General features: G+C 38.9%; 1 protein-coding gene, 1 long non-coding RNA gene and 1 other non-coding gene across 4 annotated transcripts in view; 2 read left to right on the top strand and 1 right to left on the bottom strand.

Moving 5' to 3' along the window:
• Positions 1 to 1,699, bottom strand: part of svila (supervillin a) — a 92,455-nt gene extending 90,756 nt beyond the window's left edge. The window contains exon 1 of the mRNA XM_034705952.1: positions 1,542 to 1,699. The gene's annotated coding sequence lies outside the window, so the exon portion shown is untranslated. The remainder of the gene's footprint in view (positions 1 to 1,541) is intronic.
• Positions 1,700 to 18,470: 16,771 nt separating this feature from the next.
• LOC117829219 overlaps positions 18,471 to 20,470 on the top strand; it is a 31,495-nt gene continuing 29,495 nt past the window's right edge. The window contains exons 1-3 of one of the 2 annotated variants that reach the window (XR_004634581.1): positions 18,471 to 18,597; positions 19,370 to 19,402; positions 20,182 to 20,271. This is a non-coding gene — a long non-coding RNA (uncharacterized LOC117829219). The remainder of the gene's footprint in view (positions 18,598 to 19,369; positions 19,403 to 20,181; positions 20,272 to 20,470) is intronic. The other variant, XR_004634580.1, reaches the window with a different exon arrangement.
• On the top strand, positions 20,255 to 20,326 carry trnag-ucc. The gene has a single exon. It is a non-coding gene; the product is annotated as a tRNA-Gly (tRNA).

Genomic DNA, 20,470 nt, shown 5'->3' with positions numbered 1-20,470 from the left:
TGGATGAGCTTTACCAATCTGCCTTTCCACTTTCTAGCCATTAAAATCAAAAGAATGATCAAGCACAAGGAACTCAAGTGTTGTTACAATCCCTCTGGGTTCAGTGACCTCTCAACTTGAAGGTTTGGCAGAGGGGAATGCCTGCTAATTAGCTTCCCTACGCACTTCCAAGTGTGGAGCACAAACACAGAAGTAGTAGTCCCAATTACCCACAAGTTATTTATGTTGGCAGATTAGGCGCATCGGACAACCTGCCAAATAAGAAAGGAAAAAAAGCATTGTACTATGCATATGTGCTTGTGTGAGTGTATTAAAGTGTATGATACAATTTAGCTAAATGTGCATTTATTCAAGTCTGCAAAGATTACACATAGGCTTACAACATATGCACCAGGCTTCTCTGCAAACATGATGTGTTGTCCACAATATGCCATGCTTCATCAAACATAAAGTTTGCTTCCATGGTGAAAAAAAACATAATATAAAATAAACCATGGCAGGTTGTTTGCATTCAACACACAAAACACCATTGGAAAAACTACATTTTTAAGTTGCTTTGCCCCTCAACATCGGTAAAACACAAGCAGGAGATCAATTAACTCCTTTGATGAGTTCTGAGTATCACATGGTAAATTCAGCGGTCAGAGATGCCCATAAACAGCTTTCATTTTTAAATATCCTCATTTTTTAGCAGTTGGGTAATTGCTAGGGAGGCCAATCTCTGAGGTATTTGAAGGACTTAACATTGTGAGGATAACTTGTGCACCTATTACATAAGCCAATATTTCGCAGCACCTAACTCTGCTTGATAGGTGTAGTGCATGCCGAAACAATGACATTGTTCTATGGAATCATTTAACACCTTAAGATAAAATCTTTTAGCAAGTGAATCCGCACTACAACAAGGTAACTCTCACTTAGCAGATTCTTCCACGCAGTTTGGTGGGACGCTCTTCCCTCACTAGAAGCGCACTTCAAAAGCCCTGATGTCCTCTCCTCTTTGCAGCAGGATTGGATATCATGTACAGTGAAACATAATCGATGTGGCGCCGTGAGCTGAGTTCACAGACGATTATTTAGTCTATTGTACTCTTGGTCCTGGTTCTCTAGTTTCACATGCTGTCTAAACTCAGAGTCATTAAGATCCTGCACCTTTTACTTTTCTGTTTGAGGCGGGGACGTCTATGATGTGGCTTCTTATCAGTAGCCTCCACCTGTCTGGAGGATGGGCTCACCTTCATGGATACTGGCTAAATGTTCACATTAAAAAAGTTCACGTTAGAAAAAAATAAAGCATGCAAGTTTTTTTTAATATATCTTAAGAATTCCAAACCAGCTAAGAGGTCCCTGAAAGCACCACATGACCGCTGCAGAGTAAGCTACATTCACATGATTTGTTGCAAGTTATCGCGTTAACACTTAAAACTTCTTTCCTTTGTACAAAACCGTGCAAACAAGCACTTAATTCTTTCCCTTTAAAAGTGAGCATCATTGACCAGGAGAGGATTTTAAAGTGCAAACATTGAGGCAAATCATCTTACCGACGCTGTCCTGCAGGAAACAACTTCTCTCCGTTTGGCTGTTAAACCATCAAATACAAGCCCTTGTAACATCCCGCGGACACACACACGCACACCCGACTGCCATCCACGCAGATTCGCCTGCTGTAAACTTCAACACTTCCGTCAAGTGAACTGCAAGACACAGTTAGAGGCAGAGTACACATGTCAAAATAAACGCCTCAGATGTTTAGTGTTTCCTCAGCTGAACAAAATTTCACGTCACCTTTATTTCATTAAAGGTTGTGTAACTTATACTGTTACTTTTCTCTTTTATAATCTCATATAAATAAAGGATATCTTGTTGTTTTGATATGTTGATTGATTGATTATACAGTGTTTATGTATAATAAGATACCAAAACTGGTGGCATAGTTGTACCCAAGTGCTTTTACAACCACATACATTGAAATTACTGTCAAACAATGAGCAAAATAAAGAAAAGGTGTAGCCTGAAGACATTGCTAAAATGGTTAGAAAAAAATATTTTGCACTTTTTATCTTGCCCCTGTGCAGAAAATAAAATGGTATGTTATAATAAAACATTCACACCTTGTTTGTCTAACACTGTTTGCCTCAAATGGTGCTTTTATTTTGAAGGACGATGCCATGAGCGCTGATCAGTATTATACTTGAACTCTGGCTTTACCCAGCTCTTTCCCATTAAAACAGCTCAATCCTCTCTGTTCAGTGAGGTTTTATTCACCTGTGGTCAGGAAAACCTGAACCTGTGGTTTACCTGTGATACTGAATGTCAAATCGGAGTATGCCCCAGGGCTTCTTTACAGGTGGTGATTCAAAAGGTGCTTTCAGGAGCGCAATTTATCTGATGTGGTTATAGAATGTTCTTCAGCCTGAGCCAGAGTCAGATATGCCTAAGGGCAGAGCTTATAATATATACAAAGATGAAGAGTTTTCTGCTCAGAAGTTTCAAGAGTGAAGAGAACTTTTTGTATCAGTGCAAAAAAAATATGAGAAAGGAGAAGATGAACATTTTATTTCTTTGGTTAATTCACTTTCAGAATAAAACAGACTAGTAATGAAGTGAAAATGTAAAAAATAAAATAAAATAAAGGTGTACTCTGAGCTCCCTGCAGCTCCCTGTACTGATTTATTTTTTCATACGCCTGTCAACAATTGTACAATTTAGACTTTATTCACCAAATGTCTTTTTTTTCTGCCTTTCTTCTCCCAAATCATTTCCTCTCTTTCTCTTGTCCTATGATTGGCCCCGATACTCCAAAATATCTGTGTGACATGCATGTAGACACGCAAACTCATTCTAAGTGTTCCTGCAGTGACTTGTGGGGTCAGCCACAGTGCAATGGACAATCAATTCTCAGTCTGCTCTAATGGCAGAGTTAACAGTCCAAGCATCCTGTCCATTAAAAACAAGCCCAGATAAACACGTAATACAACCTCTAAGCTGCTTCTTCCTCTGTGACGTCACTGCCTGTAGTCTCATAAAATGCAAAATGCTGGAGGTGAACAGAAGCACTCTCTCACTGTACGACTGTTTGAAAGACAGTGCTCGTGCTTGTGGGTCAGCAATCTGTCAGATGTGAGTTGCTGAGGTGGAAAGGTAACCATGTGACTCTGTTTGACTGACTTGTCGCCTCTTCTCTTTGTTCACTTTGCCTCTTTTGAATAGTCTCCAGGGCAATGAGTTTTTGAAGCATGTTGCTAAGGGAAACAGGCCCATGGCAAACAAATGATCCCCGACCACAGTCAGAATAGTTGATGGGCCTGTCGTGAACATGAAACTCAGGAGCAGCCATATGGAAAACACAGAGGAGGAGTTAATTGGGAGCAGAGGGTGCATGTGTAGGTCGGAAACAAGGCTTGTAAACTTCAGTTGCAGTTCTCCGGAGTGATGATATTCTAAGTTATGCAGCGTTGTGGTTGCAAATGTATTCCCTATCTTGGTCTCTAACTCACGAGTTAACCATGTAGGATAAAGGACTCTTTGTTAACAAAAGAGGAATCAAAAACAATGCTTTTGTTACGACTGAGCTGCTGCTACCAAATAACTGTCTCTGAGCTGAAATGATGACAGTGAGTACATTCCATAGATGTCTTTAACGAAGATGTGAAAGTTGTAAATCAGACACACAGAAGGACAGACAGACTGCTGAGTGCCAAAGGATCTTCTGTTGTTACTTTGTATTGGAGGGTGTTTGATGAATTATTTTATTTGTGTGTACAGATGACAGCACACGTCTGAATCACACTGCACTGAATCCACATAAGCAGAAAAATAGAAAATGATATGTTGGCATAAATTATGTAAATGGTCTATTTGTTTCATTTTGTGCATGACTGCCCTTTCATAGACTTGCTTCTAAGCGATGTTGTCTTCCCAATATCTTTGGCCATCTTTTTAACCTTTTTATTCCATTTGGATTTCTTATTCGTCATTTTATGACTTTGACTTCATTATTTCCTTTACTTTTTAATGCTGTAATTGTGTTGGATTTTTTTCTATTTGTTGTTGCTTTTATTCTTCTTATGTTTTTTTTTACTTTCCTTTTTTTCATACATTTTTTGTCCTCTTGGTTTAACCTTATATTGACTTCATGGTTGAACTTCATGTTCACTGTGCCTTTGTATTGTCCTGCTACGTCTGGCAATGCTATTTGTTACATGTTGCTGTTTATCATACAGACATGATTACAGGGAAGAATGGAGAGGAGATGTCAGAGGTGATGTAATTTACAGCCGATGTGCTGCGATTTCAGAAGTGCTGTAAATGCAGGAAATACAGGCAGACCAATCACAGAGCTTGCGGTCTGCATCGATTCGGTGCGTAGTTACATTTTGGAGGAGGTGCGTTATCTACATGCGTAGGCCTCTACGAAGGTAAAGTGGCTATGCAGACCTACGCACGTTGCCTACAGCGTCGATTCGACTCATAAGTATAACCAGTTAACTCTGCCACTGAGCCACAGCCGCCCTGTAGAGTTTACAGAGGTCAGAGGTGAAGATAGCTGCTCAGTCATCCTGTAGCTACTCTGATGCAGTCCTAAAACCTGTAGTTACTGTATTGTCTTTGGTTTGGTTTTTTATTTGTCTACGAAGGAGCGAATGAAATAAGATGTGTTCAATACATCATGGCTAGCAGGGTTGCACTTCTTATGAAAGCCTTACATAAGAAAAGTTTGTAATATATGCCTTTGGACTATACGAATAAAACTTCATGAACTTGATGTTTGAGCTGTCTTTAAGCTACCTCATAGAGTCATGTGTGGTAACAGTATTTTTTTCATCTCCTGTTGTGCCATATAATATTTCAGTCCATTAGAACTGTGTGTGCTTATGTACTGTACTTTCTGCTTGTTGACTGCTGGGTCAATATTTGTTCAGATATCTCATAATGGTTTCCTTGAGAAAGATGACGCCCAGTAACACAGGTATCATTTACCTTACTCTGGTAAAGCACATGATGAGATCTGTGGCTCTGACTGTATCCTCCTGGCTCTGACAGAAATACAGTCTGTTATGTTCTTTAAGCAGGACCAGCTCCTTCAGTACTTCAGGAGTGGTTTGATGGCGATTCCATTTGGCACTCGATGCATAAGAAACACATGTGGCTCCAGCCTGCCTTTGAGGTTGTGACATTGCACATGGGTTTGGCATATACTGAACAGCATGGGCAACCACAAGTTTCTATAACATCACATTAAACAGAGACAGGGTGAGAGGAGGCCAGCTGAAAAACATCATCACATCATCATCCAAGAGCACAGTCGCAGCAAAGCAGAAGACTGAAGATTTACATTCAGCTCGTCAATATTCCGGGTTGTCATCTAGAAACAGTACAGGGAGAAGGTGAATTATTCAGAGATACTGAAAACCTAAAGCCCCCCCAGTGGCCCCTCTAGGCTGCTATTTAATATCAACACACAGAGGGATGTTGGGTTGTGACCGGATGCAGTGAACTACCATCTTTCTATTCTTAGAGCCACCAGAAGCAAGGTTAAAAATATGATTTTACTGTGTGTGTCTCCAGAGGAAATACCATCAGATCAGGATTTGACAACCTCATAGAGATATGCCCAACTTATTTCAGTTTACAAATGCCGTAGTATGGTTATACAGTATACGACTGACTAAAGTTGTACGAAAGGGGAGAACATGGAGAGTCCAGATTAGAAAAGGTTCATTCTCTAAATAAAATAATTTTCCTTGATAAATTTGATGGCAGTCTATCTATTTTATTTTGATATGTCCTGATTGGTGGAATTGTAGCCTTAAGGTAAAATAGGAAAAAAAAAATAGAAGTGTTTGAACCCACTAATGTAACCCTTGACTGATCCAGATATCAAACCCCCCACCCCTGTTTTGTGCATCGAGAAAAGTCTAGATTTTTGCCCAAATGACCTACATTATTTCTCAGACATAATGTAAACTCTGCTTAAAACAGCCCCCTAGAGATTAACATCTATTATGCTGGGAAAAAATATCCTCACTGCATACTCCCCCATCCATCTATTTCTTTAGAAATGATCCTGCTCTTTCTGTCCACCCATCTCAAATTTGTACTTCACTTCACTTCACTTCACTTCACATGAAACTGTGATGTAAATGGCATAGAAAATAAATAACTTTAAAAAGAAAGAAAGACAGAAAAGTCTGACCTTAAATCACACAGATGTTAACATGCTTGGTCATTTACGCTGATAGCTTTTCTACAAACACAACAGATCGCCAGTAGGATAATAACACTGACTCAACAAAGGTGAATGTTGTTGATAGAATAGTTACTGTTGACGTCTTGACCCCTGCATGAAAGTCAGACATTGGCTCTAAACCAAGAGGCAACCTCCGGCTGTAAGAATTGAAGCCAATGCGGAAGTGTTATAAACTGCAGTTCCCTAAGTGTCCACTTGAGGCTGGCTCCTGAAGTACAGGAAACCACATATACACCAATTCAAAAAAGCCAATCTTTGCTGCAGAAATAAACATGTTTACATCCTGGTCCAAAAAATGAGTTTATTATGAATAGCTAATTTCTCCTTCGGAACTCACTGTACAGGTGTGAATTTTTTCAGCAGTTTAGAAGATATTGAGAGTTTGGCATAGCCTGATGAGAGGCACAGCTGGCTTGACTGCAAGACAGGAACACTGTAGCTGTTGGCGATGAGGCTCAAAGCCTGCCTCTTTACCTCACACTGGCTTGACAGAAGTTAGGTTGAGGTCAGCATTTCCAATATGGCTCCCGCCAATGCTTCAGAAACAGATGGGTGACGTCGTGGAAGCTACGTCCATTTATTATACAGTCTATACTCGTTGAGATTATCCTTGGTGAGTCCTTAGAAGACCAGGTAGAAGTAACCTTATAAAATAACCTTTTCTGGTTAAGACCTAGCAGGTTTAGATTATTTCAAATACAAGAACTGCTTTATTCACCAAGCTTTCAATATAAGGTGGACTGAATGTTGTGTGATCATCATGTTGGAAACACCCAGACAGCTTGTTGGCATATAAAAAGTTGACAGTGTGCTCATAAGACAGCTTCATCTTCCATCCAATTTGTCCGATATCTCCCTTTTGTTTTTCAGTTTTCTTTGTAGCTCATTTGAAATTTCACTAAAATTCTGAGAATAATATAACATTGTTGTAACTTTTAAATAACAGAAGGCTATTAAGAAAAGCTATTCTCTCTTGCAGAGGTAACAACACAGTTCAAAGTCAGCCTGATGCAACCGATTCTTCAGACTGGTTGTAAATCAGCCGTGTGTTCTGCAGTAAAATTTAATGTTTGCAAAGAGCATGAGATGTTTGTGACAATTTCTAACAATTTACAATCAGAGCTTGCGTGGGTCAGTCTCATTGCTGCATGCCAAATGAGTTTGCATTCTTGGCATTCGAGCCGTCGTGTCTTTGGAGGTCATTTGACTGCGCCGCTCCGCCCCTTGTCAGCTGTGTGACCAGTGTAAGCTCTAGTAATCAGGTCAAACTAACAGTGTACCCTGGCAACTGTGGATACGCTAACAAGCTCTCTTTTATTCTATTGTTCTTTATGTCTCTGGAAAGGCTGAACTGGACTCCTACGGGGTTTGCCTTGAGTGCTTCTGCAGAGCTGGTGTCCCCTTCTGTTACTCTTAATTACAATATGCATTGTCAGTATTGACTGTAAGAAGTGCTGCTTGGTGTTTCTGTTGATGAAGTGCTTATGGTGTCCACATGAGAGAAATAACAGGAGGAAGAGTTATTCTTCTTCATCCTCCACATGCCAAATGATGAACTCTCATCATCCTCCAGAACTGGGAATGACCTGTGATGAAACTGCAGCTGAAAATTACAGTGTTGTCAACAATGCACCATTTAAATGTGCGAGAATCCTCGCCCACTGCAATCTGTTTTAGTTTTAATTACAGTGACTGCCCGAGATAGTTAAATGAGATGCTATTCAAGGCCATCAAGGTCCTCTAATGGGTGTAATTTAGAGCGGCAAAAAGCTTTGATTGTGCAGCACATTGCTTGGATTTGAACTTTGTCCTCCTCTCTGTGATGAAGGCCAGCCAAGGTTCTCAGTTTGAGATAAGAGTGTTTCCCACAGAAATATACCATTCTCTCACCAGAGGCTTGCACACCCCTGAGAGGAGCTATTGGATGGGAGTAGTGTAGTGGGATCCTGAACAAACACACTCAACCAGGTGAATGTTGCCTCACTTTGATGCATGCCATGAAATGAGATCTTTTAAGTCGCTACAGTTAATGAATATAACATGTTTTAAAATCATAAAGATGTGTGCTGGACCACTTTGTTCATTAAAGACATGGATCTGTTTTTTCCCCCTTTTAGAAAATAGTTTACCTTCTATCTCAGGCATCAAATGTTCATGTACTGTAATACTGGAGGAAAAAGACAGAGTACACTGACCACTAAGATACCTTGGTATGTGTGTGAGTGTGTGAGTGGGTTGACCTATGGCATGATGGATGGGATCCTGGCTGGTACAATTTAACTCTAGACTGACCCCATCAATTTTCTCGACATATTAAATCCTGGCTAATTACTGCATGCTTTCAGCTCCCTCTGGAAACAGCTCTGGCCGGAGGTGGAGCTGAACTGTAAAACATCCTAACTTTGTCAGTCAGACCCACAAGATGATACTAAACCGTAGTAACCCTGTGTTTTATGTTGAGTCCTGTGATTCCTTACAATGAGGCTGTAGTGGAGAGGCGCTTTATGTTTGAAAATTTGCAAGCTTTTTCAAGGATCACAGAAAATATGATCCAATTAGGAGGCAACCTGCAGGCCTGAGAAACAGGTCAAATGGAAAAAACAAAAAAATGCAGTTCCAAGATGCATTGGACTCCATAGGTAATTTCTACTAAAGAGGATTAAGGTGACCAGAATTTGTTTCTCAGAGTTCTTACTTTAATCTCAGAATTAAAAAATATAGCACTTTAATTTTATTTTTCCAGTGCCCCTAATCCTCTTTGGTAAATTTCCCACAACGTAACATCCATGTATGTGGTAAATATGTACATTACTCACCAGTTTACAATATATCAAGACTAAATGTTTTATAAAAATCAAAATCATTATGGCTAACTAGTGGGATCCTCAAGCTGTGCTATAGAAATAAAGATGTCTTATCTTGCCTTATATAAAAAAAAAAAGTCAGAAAGCAATTTTAGAAATGTCAAACCTGTTTTCAAGCAACAGCCAAAACACCATTGAATGACATCCAGTTTCTCTAATGTCAATAAAAGCTTACATAAACTTAAGAAAGACATTTGCTTTCAATAGCTTGTGTTTCACTTATGGTATGTTGACAAACAGTATACATGTGTACTGGTGTTACTTTTTGTAACTTCCAACAAGATTCAGCTCATGTTGTGAATTTGGAAATGTAGTATTTTCATAAAAATGTCATAACAACACGTGAACTCACTATGTAGCATGTTTATGTTGTACAGTCATCCTTTAGTGGAAGTAGAAATGAAAAACAGGTGTTGGAGTTGTGGGCTGTTGAATTAGAGAAACTGTATGTCGGAGAACTCCTTTTTTTTTCTAGGCTCTGTTTTTCTAAGATTACCACAACCTGTGATGAGGCCAACCAATGAGATATTCACATCTGTGACTGATTACTGTGAGGTAACAACAAATTATATGAGACACTTTGGCAGAGGGCCAGAGGGAATGACATAATGCAGAGTACCTTTCAATAAAGTCATGGATCATGGATTATAATAGAGCTTGTAGCTGTGATTCTGGCAGAAAAACTACTTTCAGCAGTTTTACAGGTTAAAAACTAATATTAGGAAGATTTGTAAATAAAGCAGTCCGGATGAATACGTTAAACTCTGCATGATGTGATAGTCAGAGGAAAAAGTGAACTGCTTTTGCTTCTTCAACAACATTTTTCAGACTAATCTTAAACAGCTGGATGTACTTTGACTGTGATCTAATTCAAATGACTGTTTGGTATTAATTTACTGTGGCATCACACTCAACCTCTTCAGCCTTAGTGACCCTGAAAACATGCCATAGTGTATCAATTTCTATCTAACCACGCCTTTCACTGCTGTACAGCCAAAGCAAAGTCACATGAAAAAACAGACTATATTTTGGAAACTTGTGCGTCTCCACGGCTCAAAGGACAAGTCATGACAAACAGATAAATAATGCAACAGCTCAGCGGGCCTTGTGGATTAGAGAAAGAACAAAAAACAATGTGCTTGTTGCTTACAAGTCAGACTTTTACTGAGTCGACTTTGCACGCAAGAGAACAGGGACACAAGAGAAAAAAATGAAAAAATGAAAGGGGAGCAAGATGAGACCTGGGAAAGAGGGAAGGAAACTGAAGTGAGAGATGTCTCTCACGATGGCTCAAGAGTAAAGGTTTAGTTTGCTCATAAATAGTAGTGCTAAGTGTTTCACCGTGTTTCCACTTAAATAATGTGACTGGTTTCAGTAGATTCATAAATAAACAAATGACACCTCTAGTGTTCAACACAAGGGGGTGCATTTCTTCACAGATGGGTAGAAACCTGATTAAAACTACCTGTAGCCATGAGTCAGAGGCTAGTTTTTTCCTGGACTCTGATAAATAATACTCCTTTTAAGGGCAGGGTGAAACGAGGGAGGGTCATAACTACTTCTTTACAGGCAGGGTGGACATATAACTCCACTTTTGGGGGTGTAGGTAAGGGGGGTTCATAATTCCTTCTTTTTTTTTTTTAAGTTATGTTCTTGGGGATATTTGCGTTTATTGGATAGTAAAGTTGGAGAAAGACAGGAAATGTGGGAAGTAGAATGAAGGGGAAGTCATGCAGAAAATGGTATAGGCAGGGAGTCCAACCTGCGAGCGAACCTGCGAGCGAACCTGCGAAGAGGACTGTAGCCCTCGTACATGGGGCCCATGCATGGACCACTAGGCCAACGGCACCCATGACTGAAATTTTAAGGGCAGGTAAGGGGGGTCATTACTTCTTCATGGGCAGGATGGTTAGGGGGGTTATAACTACTTTTTAAGGGTGGGGTAGTAAGAGGGAGGGGGTATAACTCCATTTTTGGGGGCGTGGTGGCAGGGGGGGTTGTAACTACTTTTTTAAGGACACTGTGGTAAGGCGAGGTAAACTCGGGGGGTTATCACAATTTTTGGGGGCATGGTGGTAAGGGGGGTACCCTCTCTTCCCTCTCCAAAGGAACCCAAAACCAGCACAATTCAACACCAACCAAAGGCAACCCATGATAAGGAAACCAGAGTCAGTCAGCAAAACATTAAAAGTTATCTTTGCCAACTGATCTTCAGATTTGTTCTCAATTCTGCGACCTGTTAAGGTTTCTGAAGAAAATAGAGGTGTTGTCAGCAATAAAGAGTTCTAAAACTATGTGTGTGTCTCTCTCTTTGTGTGTGTGAGGACTAATGTCTCATTTTCTCTGCATATGAATGTTTGTCTGGATCTAATCGTTTGTGTTTCACATGGTCTGTTTGTGTGTGTTATTTTCTTCCTCTGCTTTTATATCTCTGTATGTGTGTCTTTGTATGAGTGCATATGTGTATAACAGTGTGTGTTTGTTGAACAGACAGTGGTCCACAGATATCTAACTACTTTGGCTCCACAGCCTCTCTGTCACTGTCAGATCTTGTCAGCACCACAGCAGCAGCCTGGCTCGTCTGGTGGCTGACTTTCTGTCTGTTTGGTTGCCAGATCCAGGGTGGTCTGAACCACTGCATTCATCCTGCTTTGTCCCATATTGTTGTCAGGGGGATTACACAGATTTAGGAGCACTTCATCACCCTTCAATCCATCTCCTCATTCTCTCCTTGATCAAGTCTCCCTGCTCTCTGTTGTCGCCTGTGCCAGTTGTGGGAATGCCCTTTCGGCCAGTTGCCTGTGGGACTGGCTCTTCACATTCTTGTTGCTGCCTGTGATAATGTAAAACATATTGTGCATGAGCTGCTTTTTTTCTTCAGCAGACACAACAGCCTTAAAATGTTGGAATACATATGAAGTATTCAAAGACTTGTTGTACCCTCCTTATACTGCCAATGCTGAGAGGGAATCAGATGACTTTCATCCTGGGCCTTGTTTATCCTTTATCCTGCCTTTATCCTGCCAGCTCCCAAGTGAAATTTCAGCAAGAGCCGATGTGTGAATGCATATATATTTGGCAAATTCACCCTGAGGAAGTTGGCTGGAGTGATGTGACCAGTGTGGACTGGTAGAGTGAGAAATAACAAATAAATATTGCAGAGGTTGAAGAAGGAAAATCATTTTCTAGATAAGAAAAGTAAAGCTGATAGCTTTTGGGAGAATGATCTGCCTATCAGCTACCTTTAACAAGAGGATTATTGTAATATCAGTCCCGTCAGACATTTTAGTAATACCAAAAAAATGTCAAAAGAGAGCAAACTTTCATTGGGCATGATTAAGCATGAAATGGTGCAGTGGTTAGTGCTTTCACCTCTTGGCATGATGGTTCCTGGTTTGAAGCCCAGACAGGGGCCTCTATGTGTGACTTAAGCATGTTCTCCCCATGCATGCATGATTTCCCTCCCTCAATTGGCCCCTCACAGTCCAGAGACGTGCTCGTTATGTTAATTGGTCACTCTAAATCGCCCATAGGTGTGAGCGTGTATGGTTGTTTGTCTCTGTGTGTCAGCCCATAGACAGCAACCTATCCAGGCAGGGTTTACCACACCTCATTACCAATGGCAACTGGAATGGGCTGCAGAAACCAAGCTGACTGAACAGGATAAGTGGTAGAGATAATGGATGGATGGATGACATAGTAGACATTACAGTCTGTTTTGTGGCTCCTGATTGAAGAGGCCTCCTGAAGTAGTTTCAAAACTGTACAAGTATGTAATTTATCCATCCATCCATTATCTGGAACGTTTGGGTTGCGGGGGGCTGGAGCCAATCCCAGTTGTCATAGTGCGCAACGCAGGGGTACACCATGGACAGGTTGCCAACCTATCACAGGGCAAACATTGAGAATTAGACAACCATTCATGCTCACGCTCACTATTTCGGGAAATTTAAAGAGACTGATTAACCTGGTGAGCATGTTTTTGGACTGCGGGAGGAAGCCGGAGAACCCGGAGAGAATCCATGCATGTGCAGGGAGAACATGCAAACTCCACACAGAAAGGCATCTGACCGACAGGAGATTCTAACCAGTAACCTTTTGAGGCAACAGCTGCACCACCGTGCAACATATGTAATTTATACCATTAAAAATAATTTCCCTATAAGAACAAATTCTTTAAACTGCGTTTGTGTTGATTGGAAAATGGCAGACAAAGCTTGAATAATTGGTAAATAAAAAAATATTTTGACACATCTAATTCAGACAAACAATGGTCTTGATTATGTTTTTCTGGTATTCTAAAGCACCTTCATTATTTTGTATAATGGGATAAATAAATAGCCAGATTAGAATATTAGGCATGAAGAAAAATAACTCTTGGACTGTAATACTTTTAACAGCACTCCTCTAGATTCACATTACCCTCCTGTTACATAGCCCTTTTTAAATCACCTTCTCATCCTCTCCATTTCAGTTAACAAGGATTATCATGGAGGTTCTTTAAAGCATTATCTGAGTTGATTCTGGAGTGCAGCAGACAGGAACAGGTCATATGATCAACCTGAGGATGGCTCAGACAGTCAACCCAGTTATTGGCCAGTTATGTGGAAAGGAGTCCATTTTAACGACCACACAGCCACAACTGGGGGAATTTGCTTGTGGAACAGCATGGTCAGTACAGCTCGGTTTCCAGTGTGTACAACCCACATGAACACACGATACACAGTGGTTGACTGTACTATATATGCAGAAATGTGCGCACAGTTAAGAGGAATGTTTTGAGATGGATTCAGTGGTCATGTTGCTCATTGTAGCTCTGAGTGGGCAGTGAGCTAACAGAGGGAGGAGTTAGCTGAAACACATTTGATCCCTGGACAAAAGGATGAAATCCTCAATGATAAATACATCCAAACAGTATTATTTTTTGTCTTTTGTAACCTTAGTAGCTTAATTGGGCATGAACTTAGGGGAAAGTAAGGCACAAACTGCAAAGGGGAGGTCATCTCTAAATTTATCAAAGGTGCGTTTTGGCATATAGCAATCAAACCAACCTTAATGTGAAAACTCACTGCCAGATGAGACTGCAGGATAAAATATGTTATTGAAAAAGAAGCCAAGTCTTTCAACAGTAGCCAATAGTAGATCATTTCCTTTTACTTTTAAAGTTTTATTTGATACTTATGATTATTGCCAAGGCTCTCAGTTTTTATTAGTATCAGCATTTGGGGCGCCGTCTGTAAAGTTGTGCATACTGAAAATGACAGCAACATTTCTCCACATTTAGCTCCAAAATGTTTGAAAAAATATAGTGTGAATTTTTTTTAAGTCACTTTTTTATCACATTTAGAGCAATATGTGTGATCATTTTCAATTTTTGTTGTGAGAAATGTATTTAAGATAAAATCACTGTTTAATCTAAATACTACATATAAATAATAAATGCTAAATGTAAGTCTAATTGATAAATGTTCATCTGCGATCCTAAATATTTAGCTGATATGCAAATTCACACTGCAGATGTACCAAAATAAAAGTTTCATAAAATGCTACTCAGAGCAACGCTTCACAATAAGATTTAACGTTGTACATTTTATAATTTTGTTTAATATTTAGATAATATTAAATATATTTATATTTATATGTATAACTATAAACTAGATACTACATATAACTATTAATGTTCAACATTAAATCTTAATGTGAAATGCTGCTCTGAGTAGCATTTTGTGAAGCTTTTATTTTGGTACTCCTGTAATGTGAATTTGCATACTAGCTAAATATTGAGGATCCCAAAGGAACATTTAACATTTAGATTCAAAATGTAACATTTATATTAAACATTCAACATTTAACATTTAATATTTAACATTTAAGCTATAGAGCTATAGATATGCTGCTGTCATTTTCCGTGTACAAAATTTTACATCTGGCGCCCCATATCAGCATTTATAAATCCATATATTTCCAACACATTTTTCCGTCATACATGCACATCAAGCACTCCCTTCTAGGACACATTTATCATCACGTGAATCATGATCATGGTTGATACTTTGGACATTGCCAGATAAAATGTACAAGTATGAATGTATAACATATAAAATAAATTTGTCCTGCACAATATAAAAGTAAACCCCATCCAGAATTACCTCTGTACATATCTCCCCAAAGTAATAACACCTTTGAAAGCTATTTAACCACAGGGGGATACAACAGCTACAGAGATTAATGGTTTGAATATATCAACTTGGAAATCATGAACATACTAAAAGATGTAACAGCGTGTCACTGATACGATCGAGCTTGAGAATCACAGAGTTTTCTTTATGAGATTCATGCATGTGCTGAAACTGAAGGATGTGTGAAAAAGAGCCACATCGGTTCAACATAGTTGCATTTGAACTTTATTGACAAAAGTTCAGAGATTTAGAGTTGTGAGAGGATAAAACGGAGTGGTGTGTCTCCCAATCAGACTCTGCTGCCACTAAAGTTCCTCAAATCCATGGATAATTCATGACAAAGCTAGAGGGCCTTGTTCTGTTTGTTACCCACTGTTAGCCAAGCTGAATAATTAAAGACAGAGATTTCCTCTCCCTTGCCATGCAGCGTGTGCTCTGGTAATTTACATAATCAGTCAGGTGGAGATATAAAGGCAGGGTCCTTACAGAATAGCTGCTGGCTGTGTATGACTTGGAAGCTACCTTGTACCCCTGTGTTAAGATTGTGGCAGGTACATTGTATGTTATGTAAAGTTTCTCTGCGAGCCAGACATTCATGCTGCTCATCTGGGTGTACTTTCCTAAAGTGAGGTAATGTTTTGCAATCCGTTCTCCCCAAACTCTCAGAGCAAATAATTTTGCAATGTCATTTCAAGTGGGGTTGTTTTGCAAGTTTTCATTCCAGAAAATCGAAACAACTCTGTCCCTGGTTTTCTGCGTTTGATCTGTGCCAGATGTTGCCCTCATTCTGCATTTTCTCCTCAGTGAGTCTGTCCAGCCTGTGAAAAACATTTCTTTTAGGCATTCTCACTACAGCTACAGACTCTGTGTCGCGTTGCTTAGCCATGATAGAAACCAAACAAAACAGGTTTTCTGATTTGTGGCTACACATGTGAGCGAGGGTGGAGAGGACGAGGATGATGTCAGCTATAGAGATGGATGTCCTCTTCCCCAGGCTCTTGACCCCTTTTATTCAGATACTGGAAACATTCAGTCAAACCAAACCCACAGTGGTTTAACAACAGCTGGATCTAAGTGGTCAGAAGCTGTAACATTGCAAAGAAAGACAGATTGTGTAACAGCAAGAAACTACTTTTTGTAGACAATAGTGTGATCCTACTGGAGGCTGACAAATATCATCCTTTGTAAACAGAAATAAACAGTTCCTGCAGTGGTAAACATCATGTTCCTTGGAGAGAAAACAGGACTTACAGCCAGCTGCCTGCTGTCCAAGTGTTTGGCAGTCCGAGTGTTTTCACCGCTTGCTCTTGGACTGTCAGCCTCAAGGCCACATGCATGTTCACTTCTGGAAACATAGTGCAAACTGCAGTGAAATGGATTTAGGGATGGAACCAATCACTACATGCCCCTGGACCAGTGTAAGACAGAATATACACAAACTTGTGCAGAATGAAGCTTCACTTTTACAGAGTGAGAGGTTAAAATAGTTACTTCTTTAATGTTGTCAACTCTTTCATAGTCTTGTGAATTTAAATCAAAGGGTATACGTATCTAAAAAATAACAGTACAGTGGTTATTACTTTGCTTTTAGGGTCGATTTCATTCCCAGGTCAGCTGTCCTTGAAGAAGAAGATGCATTTCAAAAAGGTAGAACAGAAAAGGTTTTCATGAGACTGCTAAGCTCACAAATGTTGTAGTGATGCAGATGTGTCTCCAACTCCCTGAGGGCCTTTCCCTAAAGTTCTGCCAAAGTTTGCAAAGTTCTTCGTCATAGACAACATTCATATACAAAGTCCCAAATCAATCTGAAGACTCGTTTTCATTTTGTACTCCTACATCTGTCATTCATCTCTCAGGTAAGGTAGGAGAACTGGGTTGGTAGAGTAGGCACCCCATGTAAAGAGGCTGTATCTTCACACTGGTTGTTGGATTGATTCCTGGTCCAACAGAATTTGGTGCACGTCATTCGCCAGCTTCTCTCAACATTTCTTATTTCTCTTAAGCTGCCAATGAAAGCTAAAAAGGTTTTAAAAAATCTATTGAATATGTCAGTTGTGTTAATTTATAATGTAATAAAGTTTTGTTTTTACAGTAAAAATAAATATGGCAGGAACAGAGCAGCTGATATAAAATGAATGATTTCTGTCTTCTTTTTAATCCAATATCATATCCTGGTAATGTAAGCACTTGTTCTCTGGCCTGGCTCATTTGGAAAGTTAAATTGTATAAAGCCACTGATAATGTTATTATTTATATTTGTGGTTTTCAAGACACGAAAATAGATATAAGCTGGATAAAAAGCATTATAATTACTGAATTAATATATACAAAAACAAAACTTAAATCTTGTCAATTTCTCCTAAATATTTTAATTTGTAAGTCAGTGAGAGAAATGGTGTGTCCTAAATGTTTATTGAAAATGAGAGGCCTTCTTAGGGAGAGGCTGTAAGTCTTTAGTTAGGTTTAATTTTCCCCAAAGCCGGTAACACTTATAGATGAATCAAAGAGGAAACATTTATGTGAGATTTATAGAAAGAGAATTTAAAGTCAATTCAACACTTTTTGATATACTGAATTAATGCTATATTCAAGTAGGTGATAACACTACATCTGTTGAGTAATAATTCAAATGCTGATCCCTGCCCTATCAATATTTATATATCACATCAAGGTTAACACACTACTTTATTATAGTTTAATAAGAGCCCTTAGCAGACTAAGAATGTGCATATTTTACAGGTTTCATTGAAAAGATTAATGGAATACTTACAGGGCCTTAACAAACTAATCTTTTTATTTTATAGAACCAGTCTAATAAACTGGTTATTGTTCATTTAAAAGCTTGGAAATTTATTTAAGGTTTTGTAATAGTTGTTATTTAAAGTTGCCATCTATTTTTAAGTTGTATACTCACATATGTGTCACAACAAACATGACCACCGTAAAAAAAAATAACGCATATTAAAACTGGGGTTGTGATTTCACAATTCACATTACATTTAAAATACACAAGTTTGCTTTTTACCATAATACAATGTCACTAACATTACACATCACCATCAATTGTCAACTGAGGCTTAATGACGTCACGTGGTTTGATGATGTTTCTAGTATACGTTTTGTCTTCTGATGCCTTCAAATAAAGTTCTTTCAAAAAGAAAAAAAAACGCACGTGGACAGAAAATCGTCTAGTTACTTTAATATGTAATGATCTTTTATACAGTCTATGGTAATGATAGCGAAATTTAATCAAGAGGAAACAACAATAACATTAGAAGGTGTCTCACTGTCGAACATTTAACAGGTAAGTAAACACTGATTAAGAGAAGTTAAGCTAACCAGCTAAATTAACTAATGCCAAGTTAGCTCTTTTAAATTATGTTTGTCACCTGCTCCTTTTTTTCATCTTACTGTGACTTAGATTCAGAACTCCCTCTTGGTAAAAAAAAAAAAAAAGAAGAAGAAGAAGCTTTGAGTATTATAACATTGAGGGGGAAAAAATTAAAAATAGAGAAATAGAGAAGAGTAACGTGCTCACTTTAATCAATCATACTACCAATGGATTATCTCATACCATCCAAAGTGCATGTAAAGTGGCTGATTACACACAAAAATATGCAGTGAAAATCACTTTTCATCACTGACTTGATGTATAATAGCTTTTTGTCCAGCTTATTTAATGTTTATATATTTTAAAACTTTAGCTAATGTCTCTGAATTACTTTGACAAACTAAAGGAGACTTTTGAACACATGCAACTACTTCATTTCAAGCCCATTAAGGTACCTTTAATAAGGCATCACTTGATGTTACTTTAAATACATTATTATTCTGTTATTGAAAGCATATGAATCAGTAGTTGATTAACTAAAGGTGCTTCTGAAGAAGAACTACTGCCATCATCTGGTCAAAGTGTGAAACTTAAAGGATGGGACATTTATGATGAACTTGCATGTGTGCACCTATTTTATACAGTCTATGGTGTGCACTCACAGAGGGAGAGCTTTGTAATGTTTTTGTTTTTCCAGGATTTGTTTGTCCAAGTATGACGAATTATTCTTGTTATGAATTAAAAGGTCCGTCAGACAGCAAGTGCAGCACGCCTTCAAGTGAGTAGACAAGTGGGTGAAATACAAATATCAGGAAAACAGTGGTTTATGCAAAGTCGCTACAGTAATGATGGAGCAAATACATCTTAAATCACTGGGACTTATATATTTTGTAAGCTTTGCCTAGCTGCCCTAATCTTCCCCCTGTAGAGTCATTGTTTTTTACGCAGCTAACATTTGTTTCAAAAACGTATTGAAGCTCATCCAGATATTTTAAAAAAGGAACTCCAGCTTTCCTCAGTACATTACATTTACACATACATTTTTTGATAGCAACTCATGTTGATTGAATTTAAGATATTGATGTTTACTGGTTACGGTTTTTCTATCCTATAGCTATTGATCTTTAAGCTTGTAAGAGGTACTAGTCCATTAGTGCACGGTCACTCTTTGATATGATCACACTTGTTTTGTACATAAAAATCCAGTAGTAATGTAATGGTAAGGATTTAGCCTCTGTTGTTTTGAACACTTTTCATCAGTAGAAATAAGAGTGTGCTCTTGTGCTCTGTGTGTTATTTATCTGAAAGTAAAGTGTAGTAAATGACTTATGTTGTAGAGTTTTGCATACATAACATTCTCTATTTTCATAGCATGAGAACGCTTATGTACCACACCGTGATGCCATTAAAGTCCATGAGTGTTAAGTGCTAAGGCTTTATGGTGGATTTGAGGGCTGGGTCAGTGAGTGGGGACTATGATGCTAAAGGGTAAGAACTTCGTTTCCCATCTCCCTGAGTTGCCTCCTTTTCCTTCTACTCCTCCCTCCTCTTTCCCAGTCTCCTCCCTCTCCCAGTCGGAGTTTCAGGCTAGGAACTGTTGAGTTGGCAGTAAAATACCTCTTTCCACACAGCGATGGTGGTATAGTGGTAAGCATAGCTGCCTTCCAAGCAGTTGACCCGGGTTCGATTCCCGGCCATCGCAAAACACATTGTTTTCTCATGTAGCACCAAAAGTAGGCTGTGAGGAGACCAGTGTTGAAAAGTGAAATAAACTCCTCATAACTCCACTCACAAAGAACTACAAGTACCACATGCTGACGGTTTTACTCCACAAGTCAGTGCATAC

This window comes from Notolabrus celidotus, chromosome 17, assembly GCF_009762535.1.
Source record: "Notolabrus celidotus isolate fNotCel1 chromosome 17, fNotCel1.pri, whole genome shotgun sequence".
Lineage (NCBI taxonomy): Eukaryota > Metazoa > Chordata > Actinopteri > Labriformes > Labridae > Notolabrus > Notolabrus celidotus.
This window is presented reverse-complemented; position numbering and strand designations above follow the sequence as displayed.